At 46.1% G+C, this 20,395-nt stretch overlaps 1 pseudogene; it reads left to right on the top strand.

The window, feature by feature from the left end:
* The first annotated feature begins 3,854 nt into the window (after positions 1-3,854).
* The window catches only part of LOC141917604 (myogenesis-regulating glycosidase-like), a 28,894-nt pseudogene continuing 12,353 nt past the window's right edge, over positions 3,855-20,395 (top strand).

Raw genomic sequence — 20,395 nt, 5'->3', positions numbered from 1 at the left:
CTCTGTGGAAAGGGACCTGGGGGTCCTGGTAGACAACAAGCTCAATATGGGTGAACAGTGTGCTGCTGTGGCAAAGAAAGCCAACAAGATGCTGGGTTGCATCAACAAGGGCATCACCAGCACAGACAACGAAGTCATTATCCCACTCAGCGCTTGTCAGGCCACACCTGGAATACTGTGTTCAGTTTTGGTCCCCGCTATGCCAAAAAGATGTGGACAGGCTGGAGAGGGCCCAGAGAAGGGCCACAAAGATGATCAAGGGACTGGGCAGCCTGACATATGAGGAAAGGCTGAGAGAACTGGGTTTGTTCAGCCTTGAGAAGAGAAGGCTTAGGGGAGACCTTATCACCATGTTCCAGTATTTAAAGGGTGGCTACAAAGAAGATGGAGACTCCCTTTTTACAAGGAGTCACATGGAAAAGACGAGGGGTAATGGGTGCAAGTTACTCCTGGGGAGATTCCAACTGGACACAAGAGGAAAATTTTTCACAATGAGAACAATCAGCCACGGGAATAATCTCTCCAGGGAAGTGGTGGTTTCCCCAATATTGGACACTTTTAAGTTCATCTGGACAGGGTGCTGGGCCATCTTGTCTAGACTGTGCTTTTGCCAAGAAAGGTTGGACCAGATGATCCTTGAGGTCCCTTCCAACCTGGTATTCTGTGATTCTATGACTATGAACCAAACTGCTGTTTCAGCCCAAGGACCTGATGTAGCAAGATCCCCACAGGCCAAGGGTCGAGGTGGCAAGGCCAGCCATCACTGTTACCCTCACTGGAGCTATCAGGAATTGCTCAAAATCTGGAACTGGGGTGAGGGGTGCATGCAGTACCATGGCTAATATCCTCCCTGCTTTGGGACACAAGCAAGCTCTGTGTTTATTTTTTTTTTTCCTCCAGCTCTCAGTAGGAGCAGGATCCTGCACTGCTCCACAGGAGGGACACTGGCCATATCCAGGGATGTCAGTGCCCCTCTCTCTGCACTGCATGGACTGCAGAGAGTCCTTGGCAATGTCACCGCACCCTCTGCATCCATCCCCCAGTGATTTCCCCCTTTTTTTAAGCATTGTTGGCTTTGTACCTAATTTGTAGCAGCTCATGTGATAACCTTTGCTCTCCCTCACTCCCTCTCCTTGACTATAGCTATAGCAGATACCTCTTTTCTCACGTCATATAAATACACAGGAAAAAACGGTGAGCAAACCTCCCCCGTGCCCCATTTAGTAATAAATTCCCCATACAATGCCTGTGTGTGCCAGGCTGCTATGGGAAATGAGAGATGATGGGAACTGCTTTGGGTGTGTTTTCCGTTAAAAAGGTCCCATTAGAAACAGTTGAAAAAGGCTCAGTAAATTATTGATCAGTTCTTGCAGAGTTTGACAGAGCAATAGTTTATGACTATGACTTATAGCTTCCTATGGCGCTTTCTACTAGAACATGTTATATACATTGCCTGCGAGTGCCTGATAATGACTCTTATGTGTTTGATAACCTGTTATAAAAGGAATCTTAATATAGAAAACAATCCCTTTATTTAACAATAGAATTGTTTCCTGGTGGGTTGTTTGACAAATGATGCTGTTCCTGCACCAGCAGGCAGCTAAACGTGTTGTAAAGGCAAAAGTCTGAGGATTCAGGTATCACATAGCTGGGACCCAGACCAAGGCCTGATAAACTTGTGCCATGTGTGCCAAGAGATCATCAGGGTTGCTGGGGATAGATTTGGTCTGGAGGAGGCTCTGTGGGTAGGTGCACAATGGGGTTTAGGCATGTAGCTTCCCTTTGAGCTGGCTGACATGTGTTTCATCCCTTGAAACCCTTGCTTAGCTCCTGTTTAACAGGGTCTAAAGCCCCAGCTCATTTTCTGCATGTCACGGTGCCAGGTATAGCAATGTTTAAGCCATGCATGCTAAGGGCTGCTCAGATCCTCCAGGTAAGGAATCCTGGCTCCTTTCAGAGGAAGGCCTAGTGGAATGATGGGGATGGACCTGTACCAGATCAGCATTTGATAAACCATCCCAAATATAACACAACAGTGCCTGTGTCCCTGAGGCATCTGGCTTTTGGGGTGCTCTGGGAGCATTCGGCCCATCCTTCCTTGGAAGTGGTTGCATGTTACATGGGTGTTGTGGTTTGAACTCAGCTGGTATCCAATTGCCACATGGCCAGTTGTTTACTTTCCCAACCCCCCCTCCCCGGTGAAATAGGGGAAGTACAAAAGAAGAAATTCTTAGGTTGAATAAAAAAAAATTTAGTAATAGTGACAAAAACCAACAGTAACAATAGTAAGTCCAAAATGGGTAAAATGCAGCAGTGGCTCACCGAGTGGCGACCGGTATGGAGCCCATCCCCAGCAGACATCCTGACTGCACCGGAAAAGTCCCGCCACTCCGACAGGGTGTAGGAGAGCACACATCTGCCTATATACTGAGCATGATGTCACATGATATAGAATGCTCCAATGATCGATCCAGACCCCGCCCTCTAGCTGTGCTCCCTCTCAGCCCAAGGGAAGTTAACTCTATCCTGACTGAAACCAGGACAGTTTAAGTATTCAATGGATCAGAGAGGCTTTGTGAGGACCGGTTAAATATTCATGGCAAAGGGACGCTGTGATGCCATAACCCCGTGGACGGAGTGAGGAAAAGGCTGGATCCAGGCTATGGGTCACCAATGTACACCCCTTGGCAGGACTCATCATCATCCCCAGGCAGCTCTCAGGCTGCTGGCTTGGCCAGCAGATGTTTAACACTTTCATGAGACATAAGCCTTGAAGGGCAGGAGTTCGCAGCCTCAGAGACTCCCTTACCCTGAGAGGATCCATCCTGGGAATCCCAATTTCATCCTGGTCGGCTTACAGATGTGCCAGTGTCTGCTCGGCCCACCGACCACATCTCCCATGTGGTACCTGTCCTCTGTGAGGGGCAGAGCTGGAGTACCAACACAGCCCAGCATCTCACCGCAAAGGAGGGAGGAAACCCCAAAAGGCCCTGGGGACAGGACAGCTTGGGCCAGGAGCTCTGACTCCCTTGTATACCATCTTTCTAGCACTGATCTTCTGCCCTCAGGGTAAACCAAAGGATTCAAAGTGGTTGCCAGGGAGAAAAGTCATGTGTGTGCATAGAAATCTGGGAAACTTCCCACATCTCTTATTCTTGTAGGGATTTTGGAGTCCTGATGTCCATGTGGGTTTTTTTTTTTTAAAGGTGCTGTTGTTTAACATTAAAAAAGAAAAACTTATTTCCCTCTCCCTTTCCCTTCCTTTTTTTTTTTTTCACTCTGGAAGAAAGGAGAGTCCTGTCTCCAGGATGGCTGGAAGGGTGAAAGGAAGAAGGAGGAGGAAAGCTCCAAGAATGGCAATCGAGGACTGACCCAGCACATAAAAACATCTTCAAAGTGCAGAGGTTGTTTTGCAAAAACACCAGGGTTTTGCTGGAAGCCACCTGAGCTGGAGCTGCAAAACTGTGTCAGGAGCCGGGCCAGCACCAGGGAGGCTGCCAGTTCTGAGCACTTTGTGACTGGCAGAGTGCCCTGAGTGCATGTGTAACCCAACCTGCTCCCCAAAACTGTCCCTGTCCCAGATCACCATCTCTTTGGGGCAACAGCAACCTTCCTTCTCTCACCCCCCCACCCCAGCCAGGACTTGCCCAGGAACACTTTTCTCCATTCTGACTCTTTTTCATGGCAAAGCCTCGCTTACCCCGAGGGTGCATTAAATAAAAAAAAGCGATCAGATCCTTTGGGTGGTTGGGAGGCTGCTGCGATCAATCCCAAACATGGTGACCTCTGTATTTTTAATGTCTCCCTGGGCAGTTTATCATCTCTGTATACTTACATATTGATGTTAAGGTGGCATGGGTAAATACACCCGGCATGTAAGCTGGTTCTTTTTCCTCCTCTCCATACAGGCTGCTTCCACAAATTTTCATCCCATCAGATCACACAGACCCCCAGGATGGGGCCAGGGAAGCCAGGAGCCCGGTTGCACAGAGTGTGTTGCCTCGTGCTGCCTGCTTCAGTTTCCCCCACCTGTCACTTTTGTTGGCAGTGGATGCTCTTTCAGATGCTGCGAGCTGTACTGTGCCAGCTGGCTTGGTGACGCTTGATGCAGCTGGGACGTGTGTTGTCTTCTTGTGCATTTCTCAGAAAAACAAGGTTTTCAAGTGGTCCTGGTCTTGCAACAACTTCTGTTTAACACCTACATCCCCAAACTCTGTGCCTAAATATCTTCCACCCTCTGCCATTGCACTGTAGTCTCTTGCCTGGCATAAATCAGATGTGTGTCCTGGGAGTTACAGGAATGGAATTAGGATTAAAAAAATGGAGAAGTGGATGCAGGGAAGCATCCTCTTTTTCTCCTGCCAAGGCAAGAGGGGCTGTCCCAGAGTGACTGCTCTGGGATGGGCAGCAGGGCAAGCAGCTGAAGGCTCCAGGCAGCTCAGCACCAGCCACAACATGTGTGCATCCCTGTGTCCTCATGTCCCTATGTCCCTGCTGCAGCTCAGGTGCAGGGAGATAAAATATCACTCGCTGTCTGCATCCTGGGGAGCGGGTGGGCAATGGCAGGCAGAGGCTGGACACAAGTGCAGCATTTCCCTGCCTGCATCTGATGCAGAGAAGTTATGGACAGGTGGGGAAATCTGGCAGGGCATATATTTAATGGAAAAACAGTTCAGCTTGTGATGTCCAGATTGACTGTTCAGGTACCAGTCCCTTTCCCTGGCCCCATTCTCCTCCAGTCTCTGTCCTGACTTTCATTCCCACATTCTGTTCAGCAGGACGCAGTGGGGCTGCAGCCAAGAGATGGTCACAGGAATCCTGGCACAGCCCCGCTCCAAAAAAGCTCAGCCCAGCTGCTCATGAACAGGCTGCTACTGCACAGAGCAAAGCAAGCCAGAGTTGCAGAGACTGCTGGGCTGCAAACAGGAGGCGAGGAGCTACAACTGCTAGGAAGATTTAATTGTTTTTTTGCTGTTTATAACCCACTGTTTCATAAAATAACACTGCAGGTGTGAGGGGCCAGGCTTTGGAAAGGAGACTCTGACCAACTTCATGCAGCATCTTGAATTTTCTGTCCACCGGTTGGAGAAAAAAAATTCAGCAGCAAAGTCTATCATCAAGTGTTGAAGCTGTCAAGGAATCATGGAAATTCTGATTACTCACTATGCAGGAAAACATGTAAACGCTCAAAAGGGGGATGCTAAAAAAACCTGTTTGCCCCAAAATGTCACACTGGTGAAGCAGAAGCCTTCCAAGGAGCTGAGGCCCATGCTCGGGGCCATTGTGCTGGGCCTGTCCATTGCCACAGTGGTGGCCTGGTGCTACTACACGGTGTCCATGCAGAAGGTGGATTGTCTCAAGATGGAGCTGATGGACCTGTGGGTGGATGGTTTCATCATCAGGAACCAGCAGGGAGACGTGGTCTTCTGTCTGGCCTTCCACTCGGGCAACCTTGACCTGGAGTCGTGCTCCAAGGAGGGTGAGATTTTGAGCTGCATGTGGTTGGGCAGGGGACTGCTGAACTTCTTCATCCAAATGGTTGTCCTGGTATCAGCTGGGATAGAGTTAATTTTCTTCCTAGCAGCTGGCACAGTGCTGTGTTTTGGATTCAGTGTGAGAATAATGTTGATAACACACTGATGTTTTAGTTGTTGCTAAGTAATGCTCATCCTAAATTAAGGATTTTTCAGTTTCCCATGCTCTGCCAGCGAGCAGGTACACAAGAAGCTGGGAGGGAGCATGGCCAGGACAGCTGACCCTGTAGGAGTCTGGGCCGTGCTGGAGGGAAGTTAGTGCAGGCAGAAGAATGCAAGGACGAAGACAAGGCCAGCAAAATAAGGCTGGCAAAAACACACAAGATAGCAGATAAGTGAGTGTTTTGCTGATTAAGGATACCAATTAAACTCGGACACCAGAGTGAAAAGAGTAGGCGTACTTTACTAGTGATAACCAAGTAATGTAACAGCGTGATACAGAGAACATGCAGTAAGAATAAGCAGAACAGTGCACTTAAAGCAACAAACAGAGTAATGCATCAAATCATTACTACACGAGAGAGAGAGAGAGAAAATAGTAATTAAGAGAAATACATCACCACTTGCATATATAATCATCATCATCCAGATCCGCAGACGCTGGGGAGCCCCGGTTACAGCGAGGATTTGGAGAGCCTGTCCCGGCAAGTGGGAAATCCTACGCGGTGCGTCCACCCATAGGTGAGGCATCCAAAGTCGCTGTGAACGGGCCCAGCCTTATATACCAGAGATCGACAAGCCAGAATAGCTGGCACCTTTGTTTTGAGCGGAAAGTTTCTGGTTTCATTCTCCTGTTGGATTCCACCCAAAGCCTGGCCAGGGCTCGGGGGGGGAGACCAAGGGAGTTTCTAACAAGGCCAAATACTTGGGTTCTCAGCCTTGAAGAAGGCTGCAAAAGGAAAGTCGGATACATTCTCTCCTCTCTACTGATTATATTTTGTCTTTCACTAGCGAGTTTACATATTTTATTAATGACTACATGCTAAGTTAGCAGCTTCAGCTTGGGGCCTGTTGTTCAGGCTGCAGTATTTCAATGCTTTAGCACTTTTTACACCAGCATAAGTGGGTTGTTATAACTTAGTACAATACCTACTAGCACAATGGTTATCAGTTATAAAATATACAGGATTCATCTATAGGTCAACTCTGGCTTGGGCCTGTTGTCCAAGCCTTAGCACTTCATTCGGTCCTTTGACCTATAGGTCAATCATGGCTCTCAAACCATTTCTATGATTAGTGACATTAGTTTTCATCCATCAGTTGATGTCCCGATCCACTATCAGGGAGGTTTCTTAAATGATCCTAGGAGTGAACTTAAGACACAAATGAGGTTAGATGCCATACAACCTCGTAAGCTCTATTTCCCATAACAAGCAATAATAGTGATAGGACAGAGAGAAGAAGAAAAAGTCAGAATACCTAAGCGAGCAAACGGAAGAGATGCAGCAAGATCATTTACCACCACCACGAATCCAGCGACATTCCGTTGTCTCAGTCTCGGTACAGGTTATAAGGTTGCTCCAAGCTCCACCAAGAGAGAGATGTCGAAATCCCGAAATTTCAGCTCTGAGTCCTGAGAGAGGAGTACGCAGTCCTTTTATTGTCCCAGTCCCCACAATTCCTCCAAAGAGTGTGCCCGTTTCCACGGAGTTCATTGTACATGCCACCCCGTGTTCTTCCATATTCACAGGCCCAGGTGTTCACGGTGGTCTTCACTTGGCTCGCGTGCAAGCGCAATTTGACAGGCACTGCCAAGGGTGTCATTGTTGTGGCTTCAGGCAAATATGGCAGTTTCTTTGGGACAGTTCATCTCCTTCAGAGCGTACTCCTCCGTGGTGACAGGATGTTGAGGCCAGGTAGTGGTAGTGGAGCAGCAGCAATGTCAAGACAAGCACAGTCTAACACAGTCTTTTACACCATCCTGTGGCTCGACATCGCTGTCCTCGTGGTGGCACGAAGGATAGATATATAAAGAGAGAGAGAAAGGATAGAAATAGCACGCAACATGATAACTAATAACATTTCTGATGGATGTATAAATTTTCTGTTAATAAACATGTAACTAATAATATCTTTAACAAATATGAATATCTTCAGTTAACAAGCATATCTAACAACATCCCTAACAAATATGTCATGCTCAAAATTAACTAAATCTACAAAACCAAAACATTTTATAAGGCTATATAGTAAATTGGAATCACCACTAACATGTGATCCATTATTTTTCCGTGGTTCTGGCAATGTACCACTGAGTGTTTGCGGCCCTGGCAGTCCACGCGGTCTGCTGCCCTGGTCTGCCGAAGTTGGGGTCAGCATACGCAGCAGGAAAATTGGTTTCCACGCCCCCTTATCCCAAAGCACATGTGTCATCTGGGCCTAGAAATGTCAATCCCAGATTTAAACAAAGGTAAATGAGCAATAATACTACAAATAACAAATAAACCAATATTAACACTAACAATGGTTAGCAACATTTTAACCAAACATATAATAAAGGTAACAGTAACAACAACCATGTCAATTAATAGTATTTTAACTAAACATATTTAACCAAAATGTGTCTGAGGCTGGGCCTAAGGATGTGTTCCCGGTCCTTGGGAATTGGGGGAAGAAGGTGGTTGTCTGCATGAATAAGCACAATTACAAGGCAGTTTACATGGACACTGACAAGCTGAACACTTACATACCACAAGAGAAAATATAGCAAGAGCTAACAGAGCAACTGCCACAAAATTAAGTATCAAAAGGGGATAAATTCTGGTGGTTGTTGTCAATTGTGGAGCTGAAGATGGTGGTCTGGCTCGCTGGAGCTGGGGTCTGCCTACGCAGCAGGAAAATGTATTTCCACACCCCAGCCCAGAGCGCATGTGTAACTTAGGCCTTGGTATTTCCATCTTGCCTTCATGGGCTCAGTAATGACCTTTTAAAGCCCAGGCCCCATTAGCAAAGGGACCTTCCCCTGATTTGGTATCTATTGTTTGCTCATAATACTGGCAACAGAATGACCTAAAACCACAAATTTGCTTTCCTCCCATTCTTGGTTAACACTTCGGAAGCCGGAGCTTCCCCCTGAATCAAGGGAGAGAGAATGGTCACCCAAAGCAATTTTGCAATGATAGACAATACATCCTAAAAACATGAATAAGACAATGAACACCAACACTATATAAAAACTTAAATTCACATAAGGATCCCCTGTCGTGACTCAGGATATCTGTCTCCGGGGGGTTTTACCTGCAAGAAAAAGGAAAGAAAAGCTTCTCGGTTCATTTTGAGAACCGGAAGTGGGTTATAATTAGAAAGATGGAATAATCTACCTTGTATTAATTTTGTGCTCCTTTCCATGAGCATCTTTGGCTTTCCAGGTGTACTTGTTTATTGGGGTATCCAATACCAATGGTACTGCTCCCACCTTGGGGAGTTCGACTAAGACAGGTTGTCCTGGAAAAGGAGATGGATTTCTGGAGTGGTCAGGGCCATGTGGGGCTGGCATGATTGTTGGAGTCTTTGGACAGAATGCTGTGATCTTTGGGCATTCATTTACTGACACATTTAACTCCACTTCTCCCTACTGCAGAGGCCATAAATCAAAAGCCTTTTGAATGGTTTCTTTAGCTAATTCAAAAGCATCTTGCTGTTCATTTCCCCATTCAAATTCATATTTTTTTTCCTTGTCACCTTATACCAAGGGGTTAAAGTTTGTCCCAAATGGCAAATATGTCGCCTCCAGAAGCTGAATAGTCCAATAAATCTTTGAGCTTCTTTTTGTCTTGCGGTACAGCAAAATCTAAATTTTTTTGTTTGGTTGGTTGGTTTTTTTTTTTTTTTTTTGGTTGGGCTTTAGGCAGTATTTCTCGATGCCCACAGTGCCACTAAATTCCTAGAAACTTCACTGTCTGAGACGGTCCTTGGATTTCTGCAGGGTTAATTTCCCAACCTTTCTGTTTCATGTGATCTACCACTAATTCAAGAACATGTACCTCCTCATCATCATTTCTTTGAATCAAAATATCATCTATATATTGACTTAATTATGTGTGAGGAGGCAGCTGTATTTCATCTAAGTGTTCAGCTACAATTCTATAACAGATAGTGGGGCTATGCAACCACCCCTGTGGTAATCTAGTGAAAGTATATTGCCGGCCCTGCCATGTGAAGGCAGATTGATCCCAATGCTCTTCTGCAATCGAGATGGTAAAAAATGCATTAGCCAAATCTATTACAGTGTACCCAGTTCCTGGATGTTTCTGAACTTCTATTAAAGTGACAGTGTCCGGCACAGCTGCTGCAAGTGGTGGAGTATGTTTGTTTAGTTCTCTAAAATCCACCGTCATTCTTCAGGATCCATCATTTTTCTTGACAGGCCATATCGGATTGTTCCACGCTGTTGTGGTGGGCTTTAAAGCTCCTACATCTAATAAATCTCTAATTGTCTGTGATATCTCTTCATGTCCTCCTGAAATTCTATATTGCTTCATTATGACTAACTTAGTTGCAGCCGGGATCTGCACAGGAGGCATTTTCACTTTACCGACGGTAATAGGTCTGGCACTAATACAGGGTTTAACTCCAAATTGATACCGAGCATCAGAAAGATTTAAAGTTAGTCCTTTTAGAATGTCTATACCTTTTATATATCCACGAATGGGGACAATCATGATTAAATATAATCATTTTGGGAGGTTTCTTATTTTCATTTCTATTTGTGTTTGTACAGCTTTAATTTATTTTCCTCCTAAACCTGTGATAATTACAGGTTGTCCTTTAAATTTCTTGTGATTCCAATATATTAAGGAGGCCTCCGCTCCAGTGTCAATCAGGGTATTTACAGTTTGTGGGGACTGCTTGTTCTAAAAAAAATTTTAAGCTCCACATGGGGTTGTCGGTCCTTCTGCACCCACTACCCTGGAGCTTGGCCATTAATTCATTTGTACTGATCATAATATTGATTCACTTCCTTTGCCTCGTGCAAAGGGTACAAGTCAGAAAACGGTGTCTAATCGTCTTTCAACCCTGGAAGCGGTGATCAACTTACGGCGGGGGGAAGGGGGCCTTCCGTGGGCAGATGCAGGGTCCCGTTGAGGTTCGAGAAGGGGTGCTGTAGGCTGAGTTGTCCCTGGATTCTTAGTTTTAGAACTCTGCACTCTCTTGCTAGGTTTATTCAGCCCTCTCTGTGTATATATTCACCACAGCTCGTTAGTTGGAACTCTATAATTTTTTTTTTTCTTTTTCCCACGAGACATGCTGTCTTTTAGCAAAGCCATAAACATTTCCTTACGAGAAATCTTATTTTCACTGTCTTTAGGGCTGTCTTGAGTATCTCGATTCCCTGCACTCCTTCGGGGGTCCCACTCCCCAAGGTCACCCTGCTGCTGTATTTTTCTATCGCATCACAAAGGGGATTTCCTATCTCAGCAATCAAAAGAGTCATGACAACACTTTCACAGCAGTACTGCATCTCACACACTCACACACACTCTTACATTAAACAGATTGATCTTATATTACCACACAAGGAGCTCCCTTACACCATCTACACAAACAACACAATTACACTTATAACCACAAGTACCACTAAGACAATTATGACAAACGACAAATCTAAATTTAACACCATACGTACAATATACAAGTTCCAAGTCTCAGAGTCAATATCGGTGCCAATGGTCAAAGTTCACAACAAATCCAGCCCTCTCCTTTTTCTATACTTACATTGTGCTACTCGCACTGTGGCTTTCTCTGCCACTGTCTGATAAGTATCCAACTTATCAGCAAGCAACTTATTCCAGCATTACAACATCACTATTTGACTCTGCAAATCACATATCTGTCGCTCCATCTGGGAGCGCTCCAACAACAGCCTCTCTTTACTCTGGTGTTGTTTTCTATATGCAGTTAACATAATCCACCCTCGTTTACTTGAATTTGTAGTCTCTTTTCCTTTTCCAATAGGTATCCTTTTCATATAATTTAGAACATCTAATGGTTTGGCTTCTTGCAGCCAGCTCTCCCACTGTTCACACGGTCCTCCGACCTGAGCCCACTGCTGGGCCCAGGAACTACAGAGAGGATTTTTCCAACCGGGAGTATCTGGTGGACTTGACAAATTTCCTTTGAACTTAAATAATGGCATTTTTTTGTCGGATCCCACTCCTGACACCAATTTATGTTTTGCTTATTAAGGATACCAATTAAACTCGGACACCAGAGTGAAAAGAGTAGGCGTACTTTACTAGTGATAACCAAGTAATGTAACAGCGTGATACAGAGAACATGCAGTAAGAATAAGCAGAACAGTGCACTTAAAGCAACAAACAGAGTAATGCATCAAGTCATTACTACACGAGAGAGAGAGAGAGAATAGTAATTAAGAGAAATACATCACCACTTGCATATATAATCATCATCATCCAGATCCGCAGACGCTGGGGAGCCCCGGTTACAGCGAGGATTTGGAGAGCCTGTCCCGGCAAGTGGGAAATCCTACGCGGTGCGTCCACCCATAGGTGAGGCATCCAAAGTCGCTGTGAACGGGCCCAGCCTTATATACCAGAGATCGACAAGCCAGAATAGCTGGCACCTTTGTTTTGAGCGGAAAGTTTCTGGTTTCATTCTCCTGTTGGATTCCACCCAAAGCCTGGCCAGGGCTCGGGGGGGGAGACCAAGGGAGTTTCTAACAAGGCCAAATACTTGGGTTCTCAGCCTTGAAGAAGGCTGCAAAAGGAAAGTCGGATACATTCTCTCCTCTCTACTGATTATATTTTGTCTTTCACTAGCGAGTTTACATATTTTATTAATGACTACATGCTAAGTTAGCAGCTTCAGCTTGGGGCCTGTTGTTCAGGCTGCAGTATTTCAATGCTTTAGCACTTTTTACACCAGCATAAGTGGGTTGTTATAACTTAGTACAATACCTACTAGCACAATGGTTATCAGTTATAAAATATACAGGATTCATCTATAGGTCAACTCTGGCTTGGGCCTGTTGTCCAAGCCTTAGCACTTCAGTGAGAAACACCTGTGGTCAGCAAAAGCACACAAGTCTGAGCAAAACAGGGTATGAGATAAGGGAGTTTTTGGCAAGTTTTGGGCTTTACGTACTAATTGCAATTGACCAATGCAAATGCTTGTAGAGGCGCATGAACAGCACGTGAAGATGACCTGTAGCCTATTAGAACTTAGTAGGATATAAATGTAACCAGGATTGGGAAATAAAGGGATGATCTGATCATCATATTGGTGTTGCGCCGTTCCTGTTCCCGCATGGAGAAGTAAGGACCCCGGCATTTGGTGACCCCGACGTGATCTGCTACCAACGTGATCAGGTGAACTGTCCATTTGGAGCCGATGTGATTTACTATCGATGTGATTTACTATCGATGTGATTTACGACATGATAGAATTGTCGCTGATTCTGATAGAATCGTCTGAACAGAAGCCGGAGGAAGGCGGGGGCTGTCAGCCGGCATTATCGGAGGTAAGCCGGGCTGCCCGAGAGAGGCAGGAGCGGATCCGCGCTAAGCCGGGAAAGTAGGGGCTTAGATACCGACAGCATGGGGCTCGCTGCATCAGCGACAGAAAAGGCTGCAGTTCGAACTTTGATGCAGCTCGCAGAGGAGACAGAGGTGGATCTCAAGGAAGGGGATTTAGCCACGCTGCTTCTCTGGTGTAGATGTAGGACATTAATCACTAATACTGATCAGTTGTATGATGAAGAAGTTTGGAAATCTATTGGGACTGATTTGTGGGAATCGATTCAAGCAGGGAACAAGGAAGTGAGAAAATTAGCACCTACTTATCGAAGTGTGCGATTGATAGTGGAAGCAATGAAAGGTCGGGCTTGTGTTGCTGCTGCCGCTGCTCGCGCGATTGCTGCCGCTGAGTGGAAGGAGAGTGACAAGGAGGAGAAAGAGAAGGAGGAAAAGAACTTGTTATTTGATGGTGTGCCTGCGTCCTCTAAACTTGTGTGTCCCGTGTCAGAAAGGGAATTTTGGGCAGGTCCTAGGATTGAGATCGAACCCTGGGTGCCGCCAACAATGCCCTCTGCCCCACCTTTGCCTGGTTCACCTCCTCCTGATACTTTGTCGAATTCCATAGACCCAGTTAAAGTGCCGCTCCCTATGGATGTGGATGATGAGTCGTCTCGGGCAGTCTATCCTAACCCTCACTCTGAACAGCTTGCTAGTCTGTTAAAAGAACAAGAGAAAGCAATGTCTGACCTTTTGGATGAAATGCAACGGCTAGATCGTGGGTCAGCCAAACAGGCTATTCGTGAGGCGTATAAAGAGGCTCATCAAGCCATAAGGGATGGTTTGAAAGCAGTCGAAGAGAGCGTCTGTGGGCCAGAAGCTAGGGGTGCGCCCGGCAGGCAAAATAATTCTGAGAGACCCTTACAAGAGACTCAGATTACTGAGGAGAAATTGAGAGAGAAGGAAAAAAGAGCCAGAGCTTGGGTAATGCAGCTGTTAGAGGACGGAGAGATGACTCCAGAAGAGGCGGATAATTATCTGAGAGGTAAATTTGGAAATGGGCTTACATCAAAGGAACGGAGAGCATACGCAAAATATAAAGAGTTAGAGAAGGGAGGAGGGGAAGTTAGTTCAACGACTCCATTAAAACGGGTTGCTGGATGGCTGCAGGGCAAAGACGAAAGAAAAGGACATGAAAACAATGCCGCTTCTTCGGCATCCAGTCCTCCCGCGCCTGATCCGCCCCCCCCACAGGACCCTAATTATACTGTCGGGCAGAGATGGAGGGGGGTGATTGAACATGCAGTTATAGAAGGGCAGATGCTGCCACCTAGTGTCATGGCAATGCCAGTTGTCGTGCAAGGGAACCAGCGGGTGTGGCATCCATTTGACTGGAAGACTGTGAATCAGTTACAAAGAACAGTCATGGACTTTGGGTATGATAATAAACAAGTTATGACCGTGATGCAATCTTTTTTTTCGCAATCAAGATTTAGTGCTGTACCGGGTCTGGCTGAGCCAGAATTGGTTTTCCCCTGTAGCAGCCCTCATGGTGCTGTGTTTTATGTTGGGAGCTGGCAGGGTGTTGATAGCACACTGGTGGTGTGGCTACTGCTGAGTAGTGCTTACACAGCACCAAGGCTCTTTCTGACATTTTTCCCCCACAGTGGGACGGGGTGGGCAAGATCTTGGGAGGGGACACAACCAGGACAGCTGACCCAAACTGACCAAAGGGATATTCCAGACCATATGACGTCTGCTCAGTATAAAGCTGGGAGAAAGGAGGAAGGGGTGGGGTCACCCTTGGTCCTCCGAGGCAACCACTACGCGTATTGGAGCCCTGCTTCCTGAGAAGGCCCGACATCGCCTGTTAATGGGAAGTACAGAATAAATCTGTTTTCTTTTTTTTGTTTCCGTGCGCAGACCTTTGCTTCGCTTTGCTTATATTAAAACTGCTGTTGTTTTACCCACAAGGGTTGTTTTGTTTTCCTATCTTATTTTCTTTCCCTTCTTTGCCCTACTGAGAAAAAAAGGGGAAAGGGGGGGACGTGATAGAGCGACTTGGTGAGTACCTGGCATTTAGCCAAGGTCAAACCACCACAGTCTTTTTTGGCGCCCAACGTGGGGTGGGACAATGGCAGTTTTATATTAATTGTGCTATAGCTATAGCAGTTATTAAGCGACAAGCTCTTGTGCTGGTCACGGGTTTGTTTATTGCTCTGCTTATCTTTATTTTGCTAAGCTCGGGAACATGCTGGAAGAAATTGGGAACATCATGAGTGGTTTTATTCTGCAAGCTCCCGAAGTACTTATTCATCATTATGTGAGCGCTTTGATACTGTTCATTAATGCTGTTCGCCTATTGTGGGTTGTGTGGAGCTCGGTAAGTTTTTGGTGTAAGTGAAGGCAACTTTTGGGAGAGCCAATACCAAAATGTGCCCTGAGGCGGCCTGTCCCTGGGTGGCAGGGGGAGTGGAAGGATTTGGGCAGATTCCTAGGACGGTTATCACCTCCTGTAGCCTGGGATCTTACCCCTGAACAGGCAAGCAACCCTGCAAAATTGACACACCACCTGATAGAAGGGTGCCTTGTCTATCCCGATGAAAATCAGCAACTCCTAGCGCTGTACTGGGGCCTGGCCTATGCTTATCGAGCTGCAGTTCAGTGCTCTCAAAGGACTGTGGTGGAGATGGGAACTCAAACAAAAACAACAACAGCAGAGATTGCCCCAGTAGTAAAAAAGAAACAGTGGACAAGGAGAACAACAGGTCCATACCCTCGATTAATAAGGGAGGAGAAAGAGGAGGAAGAAGCGGGTCCTTCAGCAAAGGGGTCAGAAGAGGGAATAACAGAACTCAAATAGGAGGCAGAAACTACCCGGTCCCTGACATCATCAGAACTGCGAGATCTGCGGAAAGACTATAGCCGCCAGCCAGGTGAGCGGATTGCTGCCTGGCTGCTTCGATGCTGGGATAATGGGGCTGATGCTCAACGGCTGGAAGGTAAGGAAGCCCAACAGCTGGGTTCCCTTGCTAGAGATCGAGGAATTGAAAGGGGAATTGGAAAAGAAACAGGAATTTGCAGTCTGTGGAGACGGCTCCTTTCAAGTGTTAAAGCAAGATATCCTTTCAAGGAAGATCTTACGGACAACTCCCCAGGGAAGTGGACTACTGCAGATGAAGGTGTCCAGTACCTGAGAGAATTAGCAGTGCTGGAAGTCATCTATGGTGATCCAGATAATGATGAAGCCCCTAAAAATCCAGAGGATGTCCTGTGCACACGGGCCATGTGGAGGAAGGTGATTAAAGGTGCACCATCCTCATATTCTGCCGGCTTGGCTGTGATGTACTATCCATAAATGGATATGGGAGAAGGACTAAGATGTACACCAACTGTGGAGGCAGTCTCTTCCTGGCTTCAGAACTTTGAAGAGAGTCTTGGTACCTCCTCACCTCTACGGGCGAGTGCCTTAGATGTCAGGAGCACCCCAAGAAATTGGTTCTCTTCCACCCCAGTCAGAGGGAAAGGGAAACCTAGGCGCATGACACGTGGTGAACTTTGGTTCTTCCTGCGTGACCAGGGGGAGGACATGAGGAAGTGGGATGGTCAACCCACCTTCAAGTTGGAAGCTCGTGTACATGAATTGCGAGGAAAGACCCCTGCCAAGAAGAAGACATCCAATAAGGTTGTTAATGTAGCTGGTGTGAAACCGCAAGAAAGTAATCAACGATCTCCCAGATACAGGAAGACTGAGATCACCTCCCTTGGCCCTGATGAAGGAATCTCCGGCCTGGCACAGCAAGGGTCAGACAGTGAATACTCTGACCAAGAACAGGAATAGAGGGCCCCTGCCTCCAGCCAGGAGGAGGAAAGGGATGATCGGATGTATTGGACAGTGTGGATTCGATGGCCTGGCACATCAAATCCACAGAAGTACCAGGCTTTAATCGACACCGGAGCACAGTGTACATTAATGCCATCAAGTTATAGAGGGGCAGAACCTATCTGGATCTCAGGAGTGACAGGCGGATGTCAAGAACTGTCAGTACTGGAGGCCGAGGTTAGCTTGACCGGGGACAAGTGGGAAAAACATCCCATTGTAACTGGCCCAGAAGCCCCTTGTATCTTGGGCATTGACTACCTCAAGAGGGGGTATTTCAAAGACCCAAAAGGATACCGATGGGCTTTTGGTGTGGCAAGTGTGAACACAGAGAAGGTCAAGCAGTTGTCTAATCTGCCTGGCCTCTCAGAAGATCCTTTTGTTGTAGGACTGTTGCGAGTTGAAGAACAACAGGTGCCAATTGCTATGAGGACCGTGCACCGACGGCAGTATCGCACAAACCGAGACTCTCTGGCTCCCATCCAAGAACTGATCCGTCAACTGGAGACCCAAGGTGTCATCAGTAAGAAACATTCGCCTTTTAATAGCCCAATATGGCCAGTGCGAAAGTCTGATGGAGGGTGGAGGTTAACAGTAGACTATCGTGGCCTGAACGAAGTGACGCCACCACTGAGTGCTGCTGTACCAGATATGTTAGAGCTCCAATATGAACTGGAGTCAAAGGCAGCCAAGTGGTACGCCACAATCGACATTGCCAATGCATTCTTTTCAATTCCTTTGGCAGAAGAGTGCAGGCCACAGTTTGCTTTCACGTGGAGGGGTGTCCAATATACCTGGAATCGACTACCCCAGGGGTGGAAGCACTGATATCAGAGCACTTTTGGAGATTATTCTTCCCCCTACTGCTTTTATGATGTTTAAAGATAGATGGCAGGAAAAATGTGAGATTGCAATGGTAAACAACCTCCATCAGTTGGATGGACGTGATCCTTTAAGATTTGTTACACTTGATCAACTTATGGGGACAGGACAGTATTGTAATGGAGCAGCACAGGCAGCCTTGCACCCTCGTATAACACAACACTCTCAGGCACTGGCCTTAGAGGTGCTTCAAGAGCTGCCTCAAATTGGAAAACTGAGACTGCCTTATCATCAAGTGAAGCAAAAGCCAGATGAGCCATATATGCAATTTATTGATCGATTGAAAGAGGCACTGGATGCTGCACCTAATCTTACACCTGATGCTAAAACAGCGGTGGGGAAAGATTTGGCATATCAAAATGCAAATCAAAGATGCCAACAAGTGATTGCCAGTCTCCCACGAGGTGCTACCCTGACACAGATGGTTGAGGCATGTTCACGATTGCCACCATTATTGGAGGAGCAAGAAAAGGCTACTATCCACGCAAGAGCCCTTGCTGCAGCTTTAAGACCTGTTACAAGTCAGGGAAAAGGAGATCCTAGACTTAAAAATGCTAGGAAAAAGGAAGGATGTTTTTTATGTGGTAAACCTGATCATTTTAAGCGACAATGTCCTCAGGCAAAGAAAGCTACCATAACAGCGCCATTTGCTGGTACCTGTAACCGATGTGATAAATTTGGGCATAAGGCCAGCGAGTGTCGATCAAAATTCACGAAAGACGGGAGCCCCTTGCCGGAAAACTCCTCGCAGAGCGCCTTTCCGGGGGGCGCCAAGACACTCAAATTCCCCCAAGTGGCGGCTGCCTTGACGAGCTCTCAGCAGCCACCCGAGGAAGTGCAGGCCTCGATTTGGCCGTGGGAGTCGACATCACAATAATAGATGATTCAGTGCATGTAGTTCCTTCCGCAGTTACAGGACCGTTAGGACATGGACTTAGTCCATTATTGATAGGACGATCCTCGTCATCGAAGCAAGGAATTATGATTATTCCTGGGTTAATTGATTCTGATTATACTGGACAAATTGGGATAATGGTGAGAATTCTAAACCCTCCAGCCACATTGCATAAAGGTGACCGTATTGCTCAATTAATTCCGTTTCAAGCACATGTTATTAAGAGTCAAGATCGCGAAAGAGGCGATCAAGGATTTGGGTCTACTGGACCAGTGACTGTTGCCTTTTCACAATTGATCACCAACAATAAGCCTATGAGAACAGTCACAATACTTGGGAATGATGGAGTTAAGATCCGCTCTGAACAAATCATGCTTGACACTGGAGCTGATGTCACCATTATACCATATGCTGCATGGCCATCTTCTTGGCCTTTGATTATGGCATCCAACATGGTTGTAGGAATTGGAGGAGCATCCCCTACACAGCAAAGTGCACATTTTGTTACCATTATAGATGACAAAGAAGGTCTCAGAGCACAAGTGAAACCATATGTACTGCATATGACACTCTGGTTATTAGGGCGAGATGTCTTGTCTCAGTGGGGATGTGTATTACAAACGCCTTTTTAGAGGCGGCCATTGTAGCGAGCGACCCCCGTCCTGTTTTAAAACTGAGCTGGTTAACTGATACTCCTGTATGGGTGGAGCAATGGCCGCTACCAACTGAGAAGCTCGCTCATTTAAGGGATCTCGTGCAAGAACAATTGAATGCTGGACACCTTGTCCCTTCTACCAGTCCGTGGAATACACCTGTGTTTACCATCAAAAAGAAGTCTGGAAAATGGAGACTGTTACAAGATCTGCGAGCAGTTAATGCAGTTCTGCAGGACATGGGAGCACTTCAGCCAGGATTACCCAATCTCCCATGCTCCCTCAGGGCTGGGACATTGTGGTTATTGATTTGAAAGATTGTTTTTTTACAATACCTTTGCATCCGGAGGATTATGAAAAATTTGCCTTCTCTGTCCCTTCTACAAATAGAGCAAAACCTTCTGAGAGATATCATTGGGTAGTGTTACCACAGGGCATGAAAAATTCTCCCACAATATGTCAGTGGTATGTGGATTTAGCTCTACGACCCTTTCGAGAACATCATATCAACTGTATTTTGTATCACTATATGGATGATTTGTTGCTTTGCCAAAAAACACCCACCTCTGAAAAATTGATTCAAGAACTGATAGAAGCTCTAAATATAATGGGACTCGTTGTGGCCCCTGAAAAAGTACAACGGACTGAGCCATGGAAATACCTAGGGATGACTTTAACTGAATCTACTGTTAGGCCACAGAAGCTATCAATAGTACAGAAAGTGGAAACATTAAATGATCTACAGAAATTGGTGGGAGATATTCAGTGGATCCACAGTATTTGTGGCATTACTAACACAGATTTACAGCCTTTATTTAAGTTGTTGCAAGGAAATTGTAATCCTCAAGAACCTAGGTCTCTAACAGCGTCAGCTAAACACGCCCTGGATAATATTTCCCTGAAATTGAGTGTTAATTCTGCAGCTCGTATTGACCCTGTTCAAGCATTACAATTGTTTGTATATAATACAGAATCAGAAGTATCAGCTTTTTTAGGACAATGGTGTGAACAACAATCTAATCCCCTCAGAATTATCGAATGGTTATTTTTATCAGCCAGAGGACATAGAACAATAACAT

The sequence above is a fragment of the Strix aluco genome, chromosome W, assembly GCF_031877795.1.
Source record: "Strix aluco isolate bStrAlu1 chromosome W, bStrAlu1.hap1, whole genome shotgun sequence".
Classification (NCBI taxonomy): domain Eukaryota; kingdom Metazoa; phylum Chordata; class Aves; order Strigiformes; family Strigidae; genus Strix; species Strix aluco.
This window is presented reverse-complemented; position numbering and strand designations above follow the sequence as displayed.